The 20,907-nt window shown below is 35.1% G+C and overlaps 1 protein-coding gene and 1 pseudogene across 5 annotated transcripts in view; one reads left to right on the top strand and one right to left on the bottom strand.

The window, feature by feature from the left end:
- RAD51B (RAD51 paralog B) overlaps positions 1-20,907 on the top strand; it is a 764,513-nt gene that overhangs the window by 91,971 nt on the left and 651,635 nt on the right. The gene's annotated exons all lie outside the window — the stretch shown is intronic.
- Positions 14,329-14,969, bottom strand: LOC142871456 (malignant T-cell-amplified sequence 1-like; annotated as a pseudogene).

The raw sequence follows: 20,907 nt of genomic DNA, 5'->3' as shown, positions 1-20,907 counted from the left end.
TGAAGATTTTGAACTCTATTCTCTAGGTAGTGGAGAGTCCATGAAGGCTTTTTAGCACAGGCAGGATAGGTGCTAGGGAGTTGTGCTTTTGGATGATTAATGGAAAGGACATAGTAGAGTGGGGAGAGATTAGAAACAAAAATTGAAATTAAGGGGTCATTGCAGAGGCCCAGATGAGAGATAACGACATAAAGTGTGGCAGTGGAGATGGAAGCAAAGCAAAGCATTTGACAGAGTTAGCAGAACTGAGCCCTGATTGTATGTGGGAAGTAAGGGAAAAGAGAATTGGAGCAAGATTTGCATCTGAGTAACTGGGGTGGTGGTGGTGCCATTAGCAGAAAGAAGAAAATTAGGAGTTGGTTTGGGGAATTTAGAAGATGTATTAAGTGCTTGAAGTATATGTGTAGGGGCATATAAGATTTTCCAGGAGAAGAAACAGGAAGAGAAGATTGAAGACAAAGCCTTGAGAAATACATATGTTTTGGAGTTTGATAGAATAAAAGAAGTTGGCAAGAATGGTCAAAGAGAGGAGGAAGAAATCAGTACAGCATTCTATTAAGAAGTCTCTCTGAAGCTGTGTGACCCAGTTTTACTGCAACTGCTGTAGTTTCTATTGTCTTCAGACTCTTCTGTCTGAAGACAGAAGGGACATCAGTTATGGTAGCCTTCTGACTTGAGTTAATTTCACTGTTCTTTCTATCTAATCATCACAGAAACTATTAGGACTGATAATCAGCAGAATGGTATAAGGAATCAGAGGCCTTACATTCTCAGTGCCAAGGTTATATACATATACCATTTCCTGAGCTCACTTGATAGATGAGATTCTTTGTGCTTAATTCCCCACTCGGGGCAGACTCAGTGAGTCTGTTGCGTCTTTTCCTGTATCTTTTGACTGAAGAAAATTATATTAGACATTTTGTAGTATAGAGCCAGTATCTCATGTTTGCTGGCTCTCATGTTTGCTCTCTAGATCAGCATGTGACATGGAAATCAAGAGATGGAGGAATTTTAGGGAAAGGATAGTCAGTAGTGTCATATGCTCTACTCTCCAGAAGAAGAGATAGATGATGATTAAGAAAAGACCCTACTAGGTGTGGTGGTTTTGAGGTCACTGATTGCCTTTGAGAAGAGAGTTTTGGTACTATGATGTGGGTGGAAGCATCCAGGATGTTAAAGAATTAGTACATTATAAAGAATGAACTTAACTAATGTAGACTATTCTTTAAAGGATTTAGGAGATGAATGGGAGGAGAAAGATGAAATGTTAGCTATAGGATCACAAGGCTCAAAGGAAGACTTTTTTCTTATCTTTTCTTAAATGGGGAAATAAGTGTATTTGTAGACAAAGGTAAAGGAGCCTTTGGAGGAGGAAGTAGAGAAGGTACTGAGGAGTGGGGGCAATTCATGACTGGTAGATTTTAGAGGTGTTTGGAAAGAATGAAATCAAGTATATAGGTTGATAGGAATCTTTAGAGATCAGAGGAGTAAGAGATAGAAGATGGGTGGAGGTACAGGGAGCTTCCTGGGGGAGAGGACAGATGCTGACGGAGGATATACCATAAAATCTTGGGTATCTCATTAAAGAAGATAAGGCTATGCTAAGAATGAGGAGAAAGGGGAGAGGAGAAAAGATATGGAGTAGTTGCAGTAGGAAATAGTTAAAATGAAATAAGTTGCTGAACTTCAGTGAGGCAAAGTTGGGGACAGATAGTTAATTTTATTTCTTACCTTTCTCTAGTAAAATTCATGTTTTTTGCTTAGAAGTACAGAAGAAAGTTCCATCAAGGCAGCATTCAGAAATGTGAAGAATTTTGTTGTCAGCTAATTCATGCTTATGCACTTATCTTTAATCTAGAAATACAAATGATGATAGTACTCTTACTAGCTATGGCTGGATCACAAAAAAAAAAAAAGAATGTACACTTAGGATTTAAAAGTACTTTCAAATGTTATAAGAAAACAGAATTTCATTAGGGAGTTGTCCTAGGAATGTAGCTTGGGATTTTGTCTACATTCTATCACTCAATGGCATGGTTTTATATGGCACTATTTGCCTCTTCTTATTTCTGATTTCTTCTGTTTCATATGACAGATATTTCTCTAGCTTTGGAAATATACTAAATCAAGAAATAGCCTAGCATGTAAAAGATGTTTGACTCAATCCAAGAAGACTTTTAATTTTCAGATATTATAGTGATAAAATGAAACATCACATGTAGAAATTGCTGTGATAGTTCAGAAAAGTGAAAAATGTTAAATTTGATGTATCTAAAATTAATTATATTTAATAAACTTGACAAACATTAGAGAGCAGTGCAGAATTAACCATCCAGGAGGACTGTGTAGACAAGACAGATCTAATCCTTTTGTTAACATAAATGCTTCGTGAAGGAGAGACATGTGAACTGGGTGTTGTAGTACTTGTAGAGTATAGACAGATTAAGATGGGTTTGGGGTAGGAATTAGGCTTTTGGCAAAGAAAATAGCATGGGCAAAGATGGAGCAGAGGGGGAGATGTGGGGACATATTTGGGAGCCTTCTTTCTTTAGTCGCTTTTCTTAGAGAGACTTTAGGTAAACTGCTTGATACTGTGGAAGGTACTCAGTCCAGATAACAACATCTTGTTTTGTTTTGTTTTACTTTAAGTTGGTTGTCTGTTTTTTAGTTTTTAACTGTTACTGTTAAACTTGGAAGAAAATAAAGAACAGAGACACCAGATTCTTTAAATTTGAGCAGCCAATATTTACATTCAGTTTAACTGAATGTTAAATATTTTTAAAATGTTTTTAAGTACCTACTATATATAAGATGATGATGAACAAGATACATTTCCTTCCCTCAAAAAGTACATAATCTGTTAAGAGAAATTTCACTTAAGAAATTTGATTTCAGTAAATTATGCTTTAAAATTCAATATATTAAGCAATATAAGCAAACCAAGTCAGGCATAATATTTTATATTCTATTGTAACTCTAGAGCTACATTGTCCAATATATTAACCACTAACTACATGTGGCTATTAAAATGAATGAATGAAAATTAAAAATTTAGTTGCATTAGCTACATTTTAAGTGCCAGGAGCCACATGTCAATAATGGCTATCGTATGGAACATCATAAATGTTGAACATTGCCATTATTGCAGAAAGCTCTGTTGGGTGGTGCTGTTCTAGAGTTATAGAACATATTTTAATTGTTTTGGTCAGGTGATTGGCTTATTATTTATCTTTTCAACAAACCTTCATTAAATGCTTACCATGTGCCAGGTGTTATAGTAGAGCCAGGTGATAAAAGTCCCAGTTCCTGCCCATAAGAACCTTCAATTTTGGGGAGTCACGGTAAGGGAACAGGTGAATAAAATAGGATGTGATAATTGCCACTATAGGAGGAGAAATCCAGGAGGCTGTGAAATACGTAAGGAAAGGTACCAAAGCAAAACTCAAGATTTGTCTTTGTGGAAAGTTGAGTAGGTGTTGGCTTAGTTAAACTGGGGAGAAAGCATGGTCCAGACAGTGTAAAACTCATGGATATGAAAGAACATGGCACATTTGAAGAACTGAAAGATGTTTGCTGTGACTGGAGCTCAGATATTTTCTAAGGTCTCTTAATTCAGAATCATTTTAATGACATGTTTAAACTATTTAAAAAACAGATTCCTTCCTTTTTCAAAACTGGAAAGACAAAGGTCCCCCTGCTCCTTCCCACTCTTTGGCAAGCTTATATTTATAATAATATTTGTGGGTTCCACAGTCAGAGGAGAACTAGAAAAGGTAAAAGGAAAAGAAATTTGAGAAAAAGAAGGACCAAGGAGATGAAGATGGCCAGAGGAAGTTTCAGAAAAACAGAACAGGTATCATTTGATGGGGAATGACAGTACCATTTATAACACTCGGAATCCTTGTCTCTACTCAATAATTCACATCAACCATTTCAAAAGTTAATATCCCCAAGTGGTTGACTTGGTGTATGAAGTAACTATGAGAGAATGTTTTTTGATAAGAGATTTAAAAATTGAATTTCTGTCTGGTTCATTTCATGACAAATTATAATAGATTTTGCTGTATTGTGTTTTCATGAGTCTATACCCTTATAGTGTATGTAACCTGGAAGAAATTTAAATGCTATTATTCTGTTTTTATAGGACAAAATATAGTCACTGTCAGATTAAGACTTAAGGTTACATGAGGAGTCAGAGATAGAGTAGGATCAGAAAACAAAAGAATTGTATCTCCACTCAACCCTCACCAGTTCCAGAGACTATTATATGTATTATACAGAATACATTGCACATAATAAATCTCTCACATTTTGTAAATATTTAGCTGTTGTTGATTTATTTCTGCCCCACTGGCAGCCGTCATGTCTCTGGTCTACATTGTGAATGTCTGTTTATGTGTCTGTGTCGACATCATCTGCTCTGGAGTGGAGCCTTTATGGAAGGTAGGGATCATGTCTGTTTATTTTGCATAATAGTTAGCATAGAGCTCTGTCTATGAAGCTTTATTTTTATTTGATGATGATGATGATTTTCTTTATGGATTTCTTTCCTGTCTTCAGATTGACTACATCTTCTGATCATTATTAATTCAGTGGAAATGAGAGGTGGAGTTAACTGTTGAATGCTTAGCCAGGCTGGGCAGCAGGCTTTCTCACATAGCTATATGAGGTCTTATGCCACCACAAAGAGGCACCGTCTTGTAAAAGGATGAAAAATACAGAGAAGCCACCCACGTTGGTTTTCATGAAGGAAAAGTTTGGTGTCTTGTCTTACCACCAAGTGCTTGTCAAATAAACTTGGTATGAAGTCAAGACTGAATACAGTAAACAGAAAACTCAGATAAAAGCTACAGTAAAAAAAAAATTCCTCTTTATTTTTATCCCTATTCTTATTTGGGATAGCCTTCTGGAATAGCATTGAAGGATAGAATGTAAATTTGATGAGATGGAGCTGTAGCCAAGTGAATAAGGTCTTGATACTTTTTGACTATGCTGTAGTTATAAACAATTTTTACTAGTGTATCCTCCCTTCAAAGCATTCATCTTTTTAAACTTTTATCACTAAATTACAAAATTGGATATCCAAAGTTATTCATGTGGATATAACTATTAAGTTTAGTTTTGTTATTAAAATGTTCCAGATACTAAAAAGAAACTTCCTAGACTGACAAGGTAGCTTTTTAATACTTCCTTGAAAACTTTTCTTTTCCCCCTTACCTTGCCTATTCTTCCCTTTCTCTAGATCTATCATGAATTTTTCTATTATATTTCAAGGACTCTGTAGAGGTTTCTTGCCATCTTTTATTATAATCAGTTTTTTATATTACTTTTTGGTGTTAACCCATTATAAATGATACTACTTCTTATATTATTTGATTTCTGTATACATTCTTCATTTTTATGTTTTATTCTGTAACTTATTAAGGTTTATACATGTAAAATAGGAATCAACTGCCAATGTTATGAGCTCTGAAATTTAGATTATGATTTTTAGATTTTGAGAATGTTTCTGTTTGATTGTCCCAGTTCCTTTGGTCAATACTTTCTTTTGAAATTTATGTTAGCTTCAAAAATAATGATAACCCAAGAATAAATATGCTGATACATCTCTAAATGTTATTAGATGACTTGAGTAAAGTTTATAAAACAGTCAAAATTTACCATACCATGTCTTCTTTCTAGCATATATATTTTGACAATGAAAGCTTTTCTTTATTTATTACATATTTGCCTATTCCAGCTAAGAATAAGATATTCTTTAAAAGTACTTTATAAACTTTGTAGAAATATGTTATAAAGTTAATTCTATGTTAAGTGTATAAATATACTACTTGACTATATAAATACTATTCCTGTTGAACAGATGAAGAATCAAGTGTAGAGGAGCTAAATTGCTTGTTCAAAATCATAAAGCTTGGTGGTAGCTGAGACTCAAATTTAGAAATGATTTGATTCTACTTTACTTGATCTTTCTATAATATTATTTCATTTCTTCTCTTAAAAAATTCAAGTCCTTTATTATTGTTTTCTTTAGGTCACCTTTGTTTTCTTAGCCATCAATAAAGGCTCTTATTTTCAGCTCAACACTTCAGCAAAGCTTATAGTTTTTGTCTTTCATTTTAGAAAAATAGGTATTTGTTCCACAACCTTTTCTGGTTTTTAGGAATTTGATAGCATCAGAGTTAGTGTAGATATAGCAATATACTCATAATGTATCTAGGAGAAAATAGATTTAGGAGAAATATTATTTGCAAGAGCACTGGCTGGAGCTTAGACTAATCAATGATTTCCAGACTTTCAGAGGAATTTCCTTCTTTAGATACAGTTTTGATGGAAAAATTTTCTGAGGCCTGTATTTATTTAACATCTGAAACAGAAGAACAAAATCAGTCATGAGGAAAGTAGGAGAGGTTTTCATTCATATCCACTGTGTGCCTCTGTCTCAGACACAGATTGTATGCTGATGATCAGAATGCTGACACAGCTTATTTTCTTATTTTTCAAAGACCACAATGTACACATAGCTTAAGGAAGAATATTATTCTTGGAAAGTTATACATTTTTGTATGACTGACATAAAGACATTTAGGCCTTGGCTTGATACTTCAGTTCTCTTAGAACTTATGGCTATCCTGTCAGAAGCAAACATCTTGAAAACAGTATAGTATAGTTGAAGGAAACAGTCCTACCAACTGACTTGCTTAGGCAAATTATTTCCCCCCTCCTACTCTAGATTTTTTTTCCTAGAAATCCATTTTTTTCTAGAAATACATATACAACATTTATGTGTGTGTGTGTCTATCATCAGTGCACAAGTAATAGATATGTACATTATGAAAAAATTTAGGAAATTCAGATAGAAAAGAAATCAGGAACTATAACAGAAAAGTATCAACATTTTGGTGTATAGCCTTTGTGCTTTTATAGTACATGTATGTGCACAACACATAGACTCACATATATACATATATTCAGAAATAATAAAATGGGTTCATATTGATTAAAAATGAGATCGAAGAACTAAGGAAACAAATTAAGGACTAGAATACCATCATTGCAGAACTAATATGTGATATAAGTAAGGAGTAGAATAGAAATGGCTAAAAATATAATGGTTTGGAGCAAAAGCTTGAAACAATCAGGGTAAACACAGGAGTAAAAGACAAAGATGAAAGCAATTTGGCTAACAGTGATATAAAACAAAGACCAGTTAACAAAAAGATTGCTATTAATAGTGTCTATGAGGAAGAGGACCCAACAAATTGAAATACAAAAAAAAAATTTAAAGAAGTGATAAAGCAAAACTTCACTGAAACGAAGAACTAAATCTTCAGATCAAAAAGATACATTGAATACTGAAAATTGGTAGAGAAGGAGCAATATCATATCCTGATAGTACTGAACAAAAGAAAGACTTCTTCAGTTATGCAAGCAAAAGCAAAAATCATCTATAAGGAAGAAATTTAGACTGGTCTCAGGCTCCACAACAATGCACAATACTAGAGGAGCAGTGTCAACACAGTTCTGATAAAAGAAAGTATGACTCGAAAACTCTGTCCTGAGCCTAGTTGTTGTTGAGGGTTAGAGGCAACAGGCATATATTCTCAAATGTGAAAGAACCCAGAGAATTTAGCATCTGTGAGACCTTTCTGACAAAACCTACTTGTTAAAGTTTAGCCAACCAAGAGAAGAATCAAACTAAAGACTGGTTGTGATATTAAATATATTTATGTATAAATGTAAAAACTTAGAAACTGTGGCAACAAAACAGAATGTAAATGTTGTACATCATAGCAAAGTAAAACTAATATATACAACAAAAATTGGCAGGTAGGTGGAAGGAAGATGGGAGTAAGAGATTATTAATCTCTTTATCATTCATAGCAGCAATTCATCCAGAACTGTCTCAAATTTAAAATGGTTTAAAAGTAATGTTAATCTACTCTCTTTATAGTTTTTATCATTTTTCTTAAATGTAGAGGGATTTTTCACAGTTAATGTTTCTTTAATGAATAAGCATTTATAGCTAAGATTTAAAATTCCGTCTGTTTCATTTGAGCTTTTGTTAATTTCAAGTAAAAACAGAATTTATATTTTTATTTTAAAAAGTGACTACAATCTTAAACCAGAAATAATACGTTTATTTCTATCCATGCATCTATTTGTATATGTGAATTGTCTTCTGGGATAATGTCAACTAACTGTTAATACTGAATACTTCTCAATGGTGAGATTTTGGATTATTTGTTGCATTTTTTCTTTGTGTATTTTGTATTATTTGAATTTTTATACGAAGAATATATTAAAGCAATACAATGAATTTTTTACTTTGAAAAATGAATTTATACTTGTACAATTTTATATCCTCATTTCTTTTCTTTTTTTTTTTTTTTTAAAACAGAGTCTCACTTTGTTGCCCAGGCTAGAGTGAGTGCTGTGGCATCAGCCCAGCTCACAGCAACCTCAATCTCCTTGGCTCAAGCGATCCTACTGTCTCAACCTCCTGAGTAGCTAGGACTACAGGCATGCGCCACCATGCTCGGCTAATTTTTTCTACATATATTTTTAGTTGGTCAATTAATTTCTTTCTATTTTTAGTAGAGACAAGGTCTCGCTCAGGCTGGTTTTGAACTCCTGACCTCGAACAGTCTGCCTGCCTCGCCCTCCCAGAGTGGTAGGATTACAGGTGTGAGCCACCACGCCTGGCCTTATATCCTCATTTCTTTTTAAATTTATCATGATCCTTTTCCTCTTGCCATCATTTTTAATAGCTGCACAGTATTTTATGGATGTGTTATGTTTCTTCTTCTATTGCTGATCTCAGTTTCTTCATCTGTAATGACAGAGCTGGACCAGATTAGTGGATTGCAGTCTTTCTCTTTAAGCTGTGGAATCCTTCCAATAAATAAACAATTTATAACTCTTGGCTTAGGCATCTCATGTGGAATATAGTTTCAAAGCTGTGCAGATTAGGTAATTTCTGAGGTTCATTCCGTTTTACCACCATCAACTAGTTTTTTTCTTAGGATTTGTGTGTGTGTGTGTGTGTGTGTGTGTGTGGCTTTCCATATGTTAAAAAAAATCAGTAATAATCATAATCTTAAGAATCAGAATTTTAAAGTGAAAGATGCCTTTGAAAACCATCTAGTATATTTGCCTAAATTTTATACATAAGGAAACCAAATTGAAGTTGTTTCACTAACATCATACAGCCAACTGAAATGAATGAGACTTAAGCTTAGATCTTCTGACTTCTTATGCCTTTCTTTCCCTTACAGTACACATAAGTATATTTTTAAAAAATGACGAGCAGAGAAAGTGACAATTTTATCTTAACTCATATCACACTTATACTAACATGTAAATGTCAGGAAATATACTTAATTTATAATATATTTATTTTCTTTTTCTGGAAAAGAGATCAGCAAGGCAGCCGTTATTTCTAAACTCTCAGAATTAGAAAAGAAAGTGAGTGGGATTCTGGCGAGGAAGAAAGCATTTACTTGTCAAAGATTTGGAATTTACTGTGGTTACTAAGATTAAAATAAAACTAAAACTTGACTTGGCAGAGGATTAAAAACAAAGCAGCCCCAAAGTGTGTGCACATCATGGAGAAGATGCCATTATTCCTTCAGGCATCCAAGGGGGAAGGGAATATTGTTTCTTTGTGTTGCCAGAGCTGATTTATTTAGTTATGATTTCAACATGCCTGCAAGGCAAACCCCAGAAAACATTACACAACTACATTAACCAGAACAAATGGTGTTTTTTTTTTTTCTATACCTCCCCCTAAGGTTTTTTAAACAGCAGTGGGTGTTTTCTTTCTTTCTTTTTTTTTCTTAAATTGTTTAAACGGCTCTGATTATGTTTGACTATTGGGTGTGGCAGGATTTACAATCTTAAGTGGTAGTACTGGTTCCTGAATAAGAAAGAGAATTAGAGGTGATGTGACTTAATTATTGGAATGTGTAGAAGAATGTAAAGTTGTGAGAGGTACTATGGTCTACGCAGGCTGCTCTTAGTAATAGATCTTCTTGTTAAAAAGCCTTGTTATTGTTGGGAATTTATTTTAGAAACTACCAAAGAAGAAATTTGACAGAAAAGTAAAGCAAACCACCTGTCTCATATTTCCTTTCCACACAGGCACTTTGAGGAGATATTTTAAATATTGTCAAGTGGCATAGATTAGCATTATCACTATTTTCACAAACTTGAATTAAACTCACATGGCATTGTGCTAGGTGCAGCACAGAGAAAATTAGCAAACAAGATCCTTATCCTTTTGGAGTTTAATAAGAGTTGTTATCCTAGCAAGTAGTTCAACAAATCCCAAACTCATTTTTCTTTACATATTCCAAACATGCTCCCCCCCTTTTTTCATTTTTTGTCTTCCTTAATGGCCTCCCCATCCTCCCAGCTGGAAACCTCACATTCATCTTGAGTCCTTATGTTACCTTGGTCTCCACTAGCAATCTATTAACAAGGCCTGTCTCTTCTTTCTCCAAACATGCTTTGAGTATGTTCATTCTCTCTTCTCTATTCATATAGCCATTGCCCCATTTAGGCCTTTTCATCTTTCATTTCAATTCTTTGGAGAGCTGCATATCTACTTTCAATTGTTCCATTTTCTAATCCATCCTCCATACTGCTGTCAAATCTCTTTCTTTAAAGGCAGATCTAATCATATCATTCTCTAGCTTAAAAACCTAGAGGATGGATCCCCATTAATGTGTGAGGGATAAAGTCTAAACTTAGCTTGTCATGCCAGGGTTTCCTAGTCTGGCCCCGATCTACTTATTCTCACCTTGTCTTCTGCCATAATTTCCCCCCACTCCCACTCCCTGTTGTCTGATACACCTATACATTTACTCTAGTTCCACCAGCTTCTTCGTAGTTCTCTGAGCTTTCTTTCTACTTGTACTTTTGATCATGCCATTCCTTGCCCTATACACACAGGATACTCTTCTTTGACTGATAAACTGCTTGTATGGAGGAATTGAGGAAGCCAGGATTTTATAAAGAATATTCTTTACAAAACAGGACAAAAGAAACAAACTATATGCATAGAACCAAGCAATAGGGTCAACCACCATTTGTTAGGGACCGACCTTCCACAGCCCCACCGGACAGAAAAGCAGAGACATTGAGGATGCAGTCACACAAGAGGAGGTTTATTTTCTGGCTAGCCAGGGTCCAAGCCCCAGAGCACCAACGCAGTGGCCACTCTCACAGGCAAGGACCCCGACCGGAACAACGGCATGCCTTTTATCCCCATGGTGCACAAGCTGCGCACAAGCAGACTATGCATGGATCATGCGTTGACCTTTAAAATGATTGGTTGCCCACTATTGCCTTTTGAAATAATTGGTGGGTTGGTTGCCCTCTATTGCCTGATGGGCCAGTTGCCCGTGCTTCAATGACCTCATCCCATAATTCCCCTTACAGCGGTGTAGCAAGCAAGCAATGACCAGAAGCAAAGGTTTGGGGTTAGCTCATTGCCCCACCCAAGTAAATTCCCGACAATTGGAAGAATTCCTCTGCCCTTCCTCTATCCTACAAATTCCTCTGCCCTACACATTAAAGCACAGTTCAGATTAGTAGCTACAGACTACTTCCTCTTGGGCAAACTAGGAGGAAGGACTTGATTCCAGAAGGTACTGGAGCCACAGCAGTGACAAAACTGGTTTGTAATAGTATTGAATGAATGCCTCCTTCCTATTAATACAGATAGCGAAGAGCTAGCTCTTAGTTTTATAGCTGGGGGATAAAGGAAAATAGCCACAGTAGATTTCTGGTATACTAGTTAATTTCGGGAATTAAGAGAAAACTCTTTACCTTCATCTACCTATTATTCCTACCTTATCTCACTTTCCAAGGAAGTAAAGAATGGAACCCTCAAGACTAAGAGTCTTCACATTGATGTATTTTAAAAATTACCCTTCGCCAGAGATGGTGGGTTTAAAGAGTAGGCTGGCCGGGCGTGGTGGCTCATGCCTGTAATCCTAGCACTTTGGGAAGCCGAGGTGGGTGGATTGCTCAAGGTCAGGAGTTCGAAACCAGCCTGAGCAAGAGTGAGACCCCGTCTCTACTATAAATAGAAAGAAATTAATTGGCCAACTAATATATATGTAGAAAAAAAAATAAAAAAATAAAGAGTAGGCTGAATGAAGGAAAATAGCAGCTCTCTTTCTTGAGTTAATGAGGAAGCAGAGGCCTTTCTCATGCTTGTACCTAGTCATGCTTCTCCCTAACCTTGGCATATTCCTGCTCAACTTTTGTCCTTTGCATCTACTCTGCTTCTTTTTAAAAGTTAGTTTTTATTTATAAGTAATATTAATGTATTATTTTCAAAACATTTGGAATATCTGTAAAGGCTACTTTGACATTGCCCTCATCATGATCATCCCTGATCCTAGTTGGTGTTGATCCCTGATCTGGTGTTGTTGGATCATCCCTGATCCAACAACACCAGAAAATGATGACTGTGTTCAGTTTGATTTTCTATCCCTTCAGTCCTTTTTCTATAATTGACTTAGAGATAGATGTATAGACTGATAAATAGGCTTATGACATATAGTATTGCTGTGTGTATGCATGTGCTTTCCTCACAGAAACAGCATCGTACTTACTCTGTCTCTCATTCTGCAAACTTGCTTTTTTGATTCAATAGATCTGGGAGATCTTTTCCTATTAGTACACACAGATGATTTATCACATTTTTTTCAACTTCTGACACATAGTATCATCTTTAAAGCTAGCTTAACCCTTTCCTTTTCTCATAGTAACCTGATATGGACAGTTAGAAAGAAAATGAAAAAAATTTTAGTAAGCAAGTATTGGTTCTGATGCCAATTAACTATGAAGAGGGTTGCAAGTGTTGGCTTGGGGTAAAATGTTATCCTTAAAAATTAGACTATCTTAGAAAAACTGTTCAAAGGACAGCACTGACATTAATATCCTCTTGATGGAAATGAAATGTGAATTTGCAGTATGTATACATCTGGTTTTCTCCTTTCTATATGCCTAAATCCTCCCTCCTCAGTTGCTTCTGTTTAGCACTTAACTTAAATTCCCAAATTAATTCAATAAGCAAATTTGAAATCTATAAAATGAGGGGGTTAGGTGATCTTTTAGAGCTACTACAGCTCTAGGGTTCTATTAAGTTATTGAAATAATTTATTTTCAGAGAATATATTCTGATAGAAATTTTTCTGTCCTTTAGGTTGTACTTAATTATGAATATAAATAATTTAATATTGAAATAGATAAAACATGTGCTACTTGTCACTCTTCGTTGAAGAATATTTATAATGATCATTTAATGTTCAAAGCACATCTCTGAAAGGACTTGATAACTGTCAAGTATTATTATTGCCACTAAACTATAGGCTTAATTAGATTATACCACTAGTATTTGCATTTCTTTTTCTTTTTTTCTTTTTTATTTATTTTAGCATATTATGGGGGTACAAATATTAAGGTTACATATATTGCCCTTGCCCCTCCCCCCAGTCAGAGCTTCAAGTGTGTCCATCTCCCAGATGGTGCGCATCACACTCATTATATATGTATATACCTGTCCCCTTCTCCCCCCTCCCACCTGCCCAATACCCTATTACTGTAGTACCTATGTGTCCACTTAGGTGCTACTCAGTTAATACCAGTTTGCTGGAGAATATATCTGGTGCTTATTTTTCCATTCTTGGGATACTTCATTTAGTAGAATGGGTTCCAGCTCTATCCAGGAAAATATAAGAGGTGCTATATCACCATTGTTTCTTATAGCTGAAAAGTACTCCATGGTATACATATACCACATTTTATTAATCCGCTCCTGTACTGATGGGCACTTGGGTTGTTTTCCCTCTTTGCAATTGTAAACTGTGCTGCTATAAACATTCGAGTGCAGGGGTCTTTTTAATAGAGTGTCTTTTGTTCTTTGGGGTAGATGCCCAGGAATGGGATTGCTGGATCAAATGGTAGATCCATTTGTATCACTTCAAGGTATCTCCATATTGCTTTCCACAGAGGTTGAACTAGTTTGCAGTCCCATTTTCTTTCTTTTTTTAACTATATGACGCTAAGAAATGTAGAGTTGAGTCAAAGTGAATGAGAGCTTCTGAGAAAGTAGTTGTAAGATGGTTGTACTTATTATATACTTCTGAGTATTCAGAGATTTAAGAGGTACCATCACATACCAGGAGCAAACGGTTGAGAGTCAGGAATTGGGGAATTAGTCCCTGCTCATCACTGCCTTACTTTGTGATTGCAGGTTATTCCTTGCTCTTTTTTTTTTTTTTTAGCATCTGTAGAATTTATTCAGCATAACCACAGAGGCATTGTCTTCATGCTGTCACACATAGACACAAACACAGATACAGCACAATATCCATATTTAGCCCAAGTGCATTCCTTCTGAGGCTCATTTATATGTCTTCATATGCCACAGCTCATCATTTAAATAATGGATATTTTCAATGCCAATTCCTTTGTTGATTTTCTCAATATCTTCTGCAGACATCTTCATGACTCCAACACATAGAGCATGCTGTTTTCCTTCTGCCATGACAGCAACAATAGTATCTACTGCAGCAGGGTAAAGCTTAGCTCCAGGAGAAGTTAAGCCTGGACACATGATATTTGCTCCACTGAGTACAAATTTGATGGCTCCTTTGTCAACCTGCTGGTGTGGCAGGATAAAAAGGATATTTGTGAAGTAACCTTAGGGTTGGGTAAAAAGGCCCCTCTCTTTGTCTAAAAAACAGTAATTCTCCATTTACTGTAAGGATTTCTATATGTTCATGGCATCGGACTATTTTGACAGGATCTTTCTTAGGCATGATTTGATTAAGCCATAGTTCAATACCTGGAAATTGCTCTATTAATTGGTTCTTAATACCCTTAATAACTGAGGTTTTCAACTGGATGCAGTTGGACACATTTTCTTTTTCATCAGATTTCTTGAACATGATTCAAGGTGAAGGGGGCGACGATAGGGAAGGGCCCGGAATGGGAAAGAAACTGAATTAGCAAGGGTCCGGTAGATCCCCTTACTCAAGGAAGGTTGGCACTGACAGTCGGAGCTGTTGTCATCCAGAAGGCGAGAAAGCCAGCCGCTTTATGGCTCTTAGTGAAAAGTAACTACTTCTGCTCCTCTGAACTCCACGTCAGTGCTTTTGCCAACTCCTTTTTCTATTCCTTGCTTTTAAATTTTCCCAGCTGTTACATGTAGTGGATTATTTCTGACTCTCAACCTACCCAGGAATGTTTTGTGAAATAATAAAGATAACCACTGCAGGTTATTTTGTGCTGCTCAGTAAAGATTCTGTACAAATTAATAGTGGTGGTAGAGTAGATATTGTATTATTTAAGAAAGTTCTTGAAAGGAAGAGAAGTACCCAGAGTAAGTCACTTAAAATTTTTATTATTTTTTATATAATAAAATTTTATTATTTTTCTTAGGCCTACAAAAAGTGTTCTATGTTAGGTAGAACAATGCTGAAAACTTACACAAAAGCAAAGGTTTGTAATTTTGTAGGAGCCAATCCATGGTGGATATAGTTCTCTCCAACTCTAATGTTCTGTCATTTGCTGCCTTCTATAAAAGTTAACAGCCCACCTTTTAGTGTTTTTTTTTTCTTTAGGTATATTTGGATTTTAATGTTTGTTCAAATATTCTCCACGAGTTCTGTTATTTAAATGACCTTGAAATAGAAAGTACCGTGTAAAATTTGCTACTTTACTTGAATTTTAACACTTTCTATAGAGTTATCCTGTCATATTCTCTTTCTAAATTCTACTTCTCACCTTCTTGGATTGGTTGCTTTTTGTTATAAAAACGTGTAAGAGATTCTTACCCTCCTTGAAAAATACTTGCTGTTCTTTTAGTTGATGCAGAACACTGGTAAACTTTCTCTTTAGAGGAAAACAATTGTAGACAAAAGGAGGTATTTAGTTGAGAGAAGAGTTTAAAGAAAGCCATTCTTTTCTCATTATACTTCTTTTCAAATTGCTGTCACCCTAGGTGGTATGAGAATTCCTTCAAAGCTTAGTGTACAACTGGTGAACAAAACTGACACTTTAATTGCTTGAAGTCCAGTGGTGTTTGCTGTGTATTTTCAGTGTCTGTGAATTATTCTGTTATGATGTGAAAAATAATGAAGATTATAATTTTTAAACTATATATTTCACAATCAAAGTATTTATAAACACATATGAAACTTATTCTAAGTATAACCTATACTGAAATAAGATGGTCATGTTTATAACTCAGTAGGTAAACTACCCTGGAATTTCAGACCAGGCTTAGCTGAAGCAAGACATTTTAAACTGATATTGTAAGGAAGGATCTGTTTCCTTATTCAGTGGTTTCGCATGAACTTAAAAAGATGACTTGTGTTTGGTTAGTTACCAGTTTAAATTTGTTGCACTTCTTATGCTAGTGGAAATATTTTCTTTCTAGCTGAAGATTTAATAGAATTGGTCTTGGAATATGGTTACTTTTTTGTTCCTCTTAACAATTCAAATCAGTTAAGTAACCCAGAAGAGCAATTAAAGATGATACCATTGACTTGCTTTGCATCTCTCTTGTTTTTCCTTTCCTTATCTGCAAACTTAAACTGAACTGCAGCTTTATACTTAAAAATAAATTACTGTTGAAATAAAGACAGTTTAATAGCGTTATAGAAAACGATGCACACCACCTGGGGGATGGACACTCTTGAAGCTCTGACTTGGGTGGGGCAAAGGCAACATATGTAACCTAAACATTTGTACTCCCCTAACATGCTGAAGTAAAAAAATGTTCTGACCTGGGATTATCTATATTATAAATAAATGCAAATATAACAACAGAAAAAGAAACTATGGAAAATGGAAACAAGAGAATGGACTGTAAAAGGTAGGATTTGAGCTGAGTTTTAAAGAATACATAGTTCTTGATGTATTCTAGACTTCCCTTTGAATATTTTTTGTTCTATGTAACTGTTGTATGTTATATGAATAGGTCATCCTGCCTTGGTGGAAAGAGTGGATATTTGTTTTCTAACTACAATGTAATCTTAATATGTGGCCTGGGATGAGTCACATCACTCTGCTGTGCCTTAATTTCTCCATCTGTAAAATGATAATGGCTATATAATTTGATATTTATTTAATTCAGTGGAGGCAAACCTTTTAAAGTATAGAGATGGCTTTTACTATGAATAAATTTAAGATAGAAGATAGCATTGCCACAATAGTGCATTCTTCTACCTTTAAGAATGGTACCATATATTTTTTTGGCACAAAAACAAGGATTAGGCTTCCAAGGCCTTTTGAGTGCCTTATGCGTGTTCCAGCTGGCATTAATCTTAACTATCTTGTACTCAGCATCTGGTTTATTCATGAGACCCCTATAATTAACCAGTAGTACTTTTCAGTCTTGTCTTTTAGGAAGATTTATAGTATACCTCAGGTGGTATCAGATAGCAGGCAGAAGACTGAATAGCTAGCTCTCTTAATTTAGAAAAATTATGTCTCCTTGATACCAATATTGTTAAAATAAGATATGACTTTTTAAAAAATCACTTTTATTCTGCATTTGACATGATTGACAGCTGTACTATCTGAACAACCTAAAGAAACTTAAGTTTCTTGGGTGTGGTTTTAGAGTCTTAGGAAAGCTGGGAAGAAACTATACTTTACAAGGGACAGGCTTATGGTGTATTCAGTAGTGTTAAGCAAGGAAGAATTATTAGGCCAGGTGCCTTTCATGTCTGTATCTGTCAGAGTGAAAAACTGTAGAGGCAAGAGTTTGTCTCAGTAAAATTGTTCATGTTTATTTACTGAGGGCAAAATGACTTTTTTTTTTTTTTTTTTTTTTTTTTTTTTTTTTTGAGACAGAGTCTCGCTTTGTTGCCCAGGCTAGAGTGAGTGCCGTGGCGTCAGCCTAGCTCACAGCAACCTCAAACTCCTGGGCTCGAGTGATCCTTCTGCCTCAGCCTCCCGAGTAGCTGGGACTACAGGCATGCGCCACCATGCCCGGCTAATTTTTTTTTTTTATATATATATATCAGTTGTCCAATTAATTTCTTTCTATTTTATAGTAGAGACGGGGTCTCGCTCTTGCTCAGGCTGGTTTCGAACTCCTGACCTTGAGCAATCCGCCCGCCTCGGCCTCCCAAGAGCTAGGATTACAGGCGTGAGCCACAGCGCCCGGCCTAAAATGACTTTTTAATATAGGCAAAAGTCTAAATACTTTATAGGTAATCAATATCAAAGTGGGGTAAATTTATTTTCTGATTGCTTATCAAGTTGATATACATTCCTCTTGCTGTGTTCTGGTTAAGCTATAATTATCAGAGAAATCTTGTTAAACAAGATTTTCTGAAATGAAGCCTATTAATGACATCAATTTTTTTGGTTTTCTGTGGACCTATTGTTATGGCATGAATTGAGAGCTGCTTGAGCAACATACTCATTTGGAAAACTTTTTACCTCAAATTTTGCATAAAACCTATGTCTTCTAATGGAAAGGGCAAAGTAAGAGGCAACACTAAATTTCTAATCCTAACTCATTTCCTAAAAATCCCTCAATGATCAAATTGCCTTGTATGAGTAAATCCCACAAGGATAGGGGTTGGTTAGTTTCAGGATATCTTATCTAAACATTCTTCTAGGGTCAGGTCTATACTGGCTAGACCTATAGAAATAAAAATTAGCAACACAGTGATGACAATGTAAGTAGCCATATCTATCAGCAGTTTATAATCAATGATATCTAAGGCTGCTGAAAGGTCCACTGTAGTAAAAATTCTAGCTCTACCCTTGACTCTCCTTAATGACCCTAAGTATTTTGGACTAAAGTCTGTAAGCAGACTTGACTCTAACCTGGAATCTGCTCTGTATTTCTAGGTAAATAGTGTGCAAAGTTAGGAAACTAGATCAAAATAAGACTTATATTACACCTAAAATAAATTGTGAGAGAGTGAGAAATCGGCAGAAAGAAGTTTTAGTGAATAGGACCCTCAAGGGAAGCTTAAACAAGTGTTTGCTGCCATCAGACTTTTTTTTAAAATATTGTCTAAACTGTTACTGTGGATTTTATGTAAATTGTTCATGCTAAACATTTGCATTATATATTCCTATTCCTTTGTACTTCCCATTTGATGAAGTTTTCAAACTGTGTTTTGCTGGAGGGAAAAAAAAAACCCCAAACCCAAACCACATAGGACAAATTGAATTACAAACCTGGTGTGGTCCTTTAACTCAATTACATCTAATTTGTGTTATTTTAGTCATCCTGGGTGGCAGCTGTTCTATGTAAATGCCCACAAACATTTTCAATGTAAGAATTTGTCCTGATTACAACTCTTTAAGATTGGTAGTAATCTATTTATATTTTAAGTGGCAAAGTTATAGATTAATTTGGTGTATCAGGGCCATTTTAAAAATTAAAAATTTAGTTGGTTTGTTTTTTGAATAGACTTTTTAAAAATGATCATCTAATATTTATTTTAAATGTTAATAATGTCACCTCATTTTCTTATTTTTTATGCTTTTAGTTAAGTTTCTTCTAAAAATAGCCTCTTAATTACTTTATTTAGGCAATTATGAATTTGGAGGCAAGGCAATATGGAATTTTATATTTTGATATGCCCAAATAAATATTTTGACATTCTAATCCAAAATTTGAGAGGATTTGGGAAGAAAAACATGAAAGAATATAGATTCAGGATTATTCAGTTCATTTTACTTCACATGAAGGTTTGAGTTAGAATTGAGTTAGGATTGAGTGTGAAATGCAGCAGAAATGAAGACCTTGAAACCCAAGAAAATCATAAAGAAGCTGACACAAAATCACTTATGTGAATGGTGCCTGACAATTGATATTAACTCACCCTTCACTCATCTTCTAATTATTTTTCTGTTATTTTCTGGAGATTCATCTTTTGAACAAAATATTCAGTTTAATTCACTGAGCATTACTAACTTGGATAAGAAAGGGATACTTTTCATCTTAATATTTGAAGTGAAATCTGCAGAATACAAATGCAGAAGAGAGAAGGACCAGTTTTCCAAGGTGGACAAATGGGACAATGCTAAATTTTAGGGAATTACAATCAAGAGATACTATCCAACAGAGACAGAAATGGAAGAAAAATCTTACTACCTCAAAAATGATCTATGATCTATGACTATGTTTAGAAAGCCTTTGCTTGTATACTAAATTCAGTAATTTTCAATTAGTAACTGAGTATCTGCTATGGACTAGGTATTGTTCTAGGTACTGCGATTTCAAAGATGAATAAGCTAAAGGTCCCTACTTAGGAAGAACTTACAATGTAGTTGAAATGACAAACATGTAAATAATAATTTATAGCACCATATGGCCCCATAGTTATTAATCAGTTATTGGATGACCCATAGACTTAGGAATATAAATTGTTCAAATTTGTAGTGTCTATCAGCTGTGCACACTTTTCCCCTACTCATTTTCTTTATAAGGGAGAAAGTAACAATTTGATCACCAATTATAGTAAGCATTTTCTTAGACATTATATAATTTTTATTAGTTGTGAACTATACCAAGTTCAATAACATGTGAAAAAACTTTCATCATCCTCTATATTCCTCTTTCATATCTCACACCATCTACCTATGTTTTATATGTTGAAGCTTTTTATTTTTGGTTCCTTTTCTGCCTTATTTTTTGTCGCTTTGCTAGCTTCACATCTATACTAGTTATTTATTGCTATAACAAATTGCCCTAAAACTTAGTAGCTTAAAACAATAAGCAGTGGCCGGGCGCGGTGGCTCACGCCTGTAATCCTAGCTCTCAGGGAGGCCAAGGCGGGCGGATTGCTCAAGGTCAGGAGTTTGAAACCAGCCTGAGCAAGAGCGAGACCCCGTCTCTACTATAAATAG

This window comes from Microcebus murinus, chromosome 6 (genome assembly GCF_040939455.1).
Source record: "Microcebus murinus isolate Inina chromosome 6, M.murinus_Inina_mat1.0, whole genome shotgun sequence".
Lineage (NCBI taxonomy): Eukaryota > Metazoa > Chordata > Mammalia > Primates > Cheirogaleidae > Microcebus > Microcebus murinus.
The sequence above is the reverse complement of the archived record's forward strand: the minus strand, read 5'-3'. Positions and strand labels throughout refer to the sequence as shown.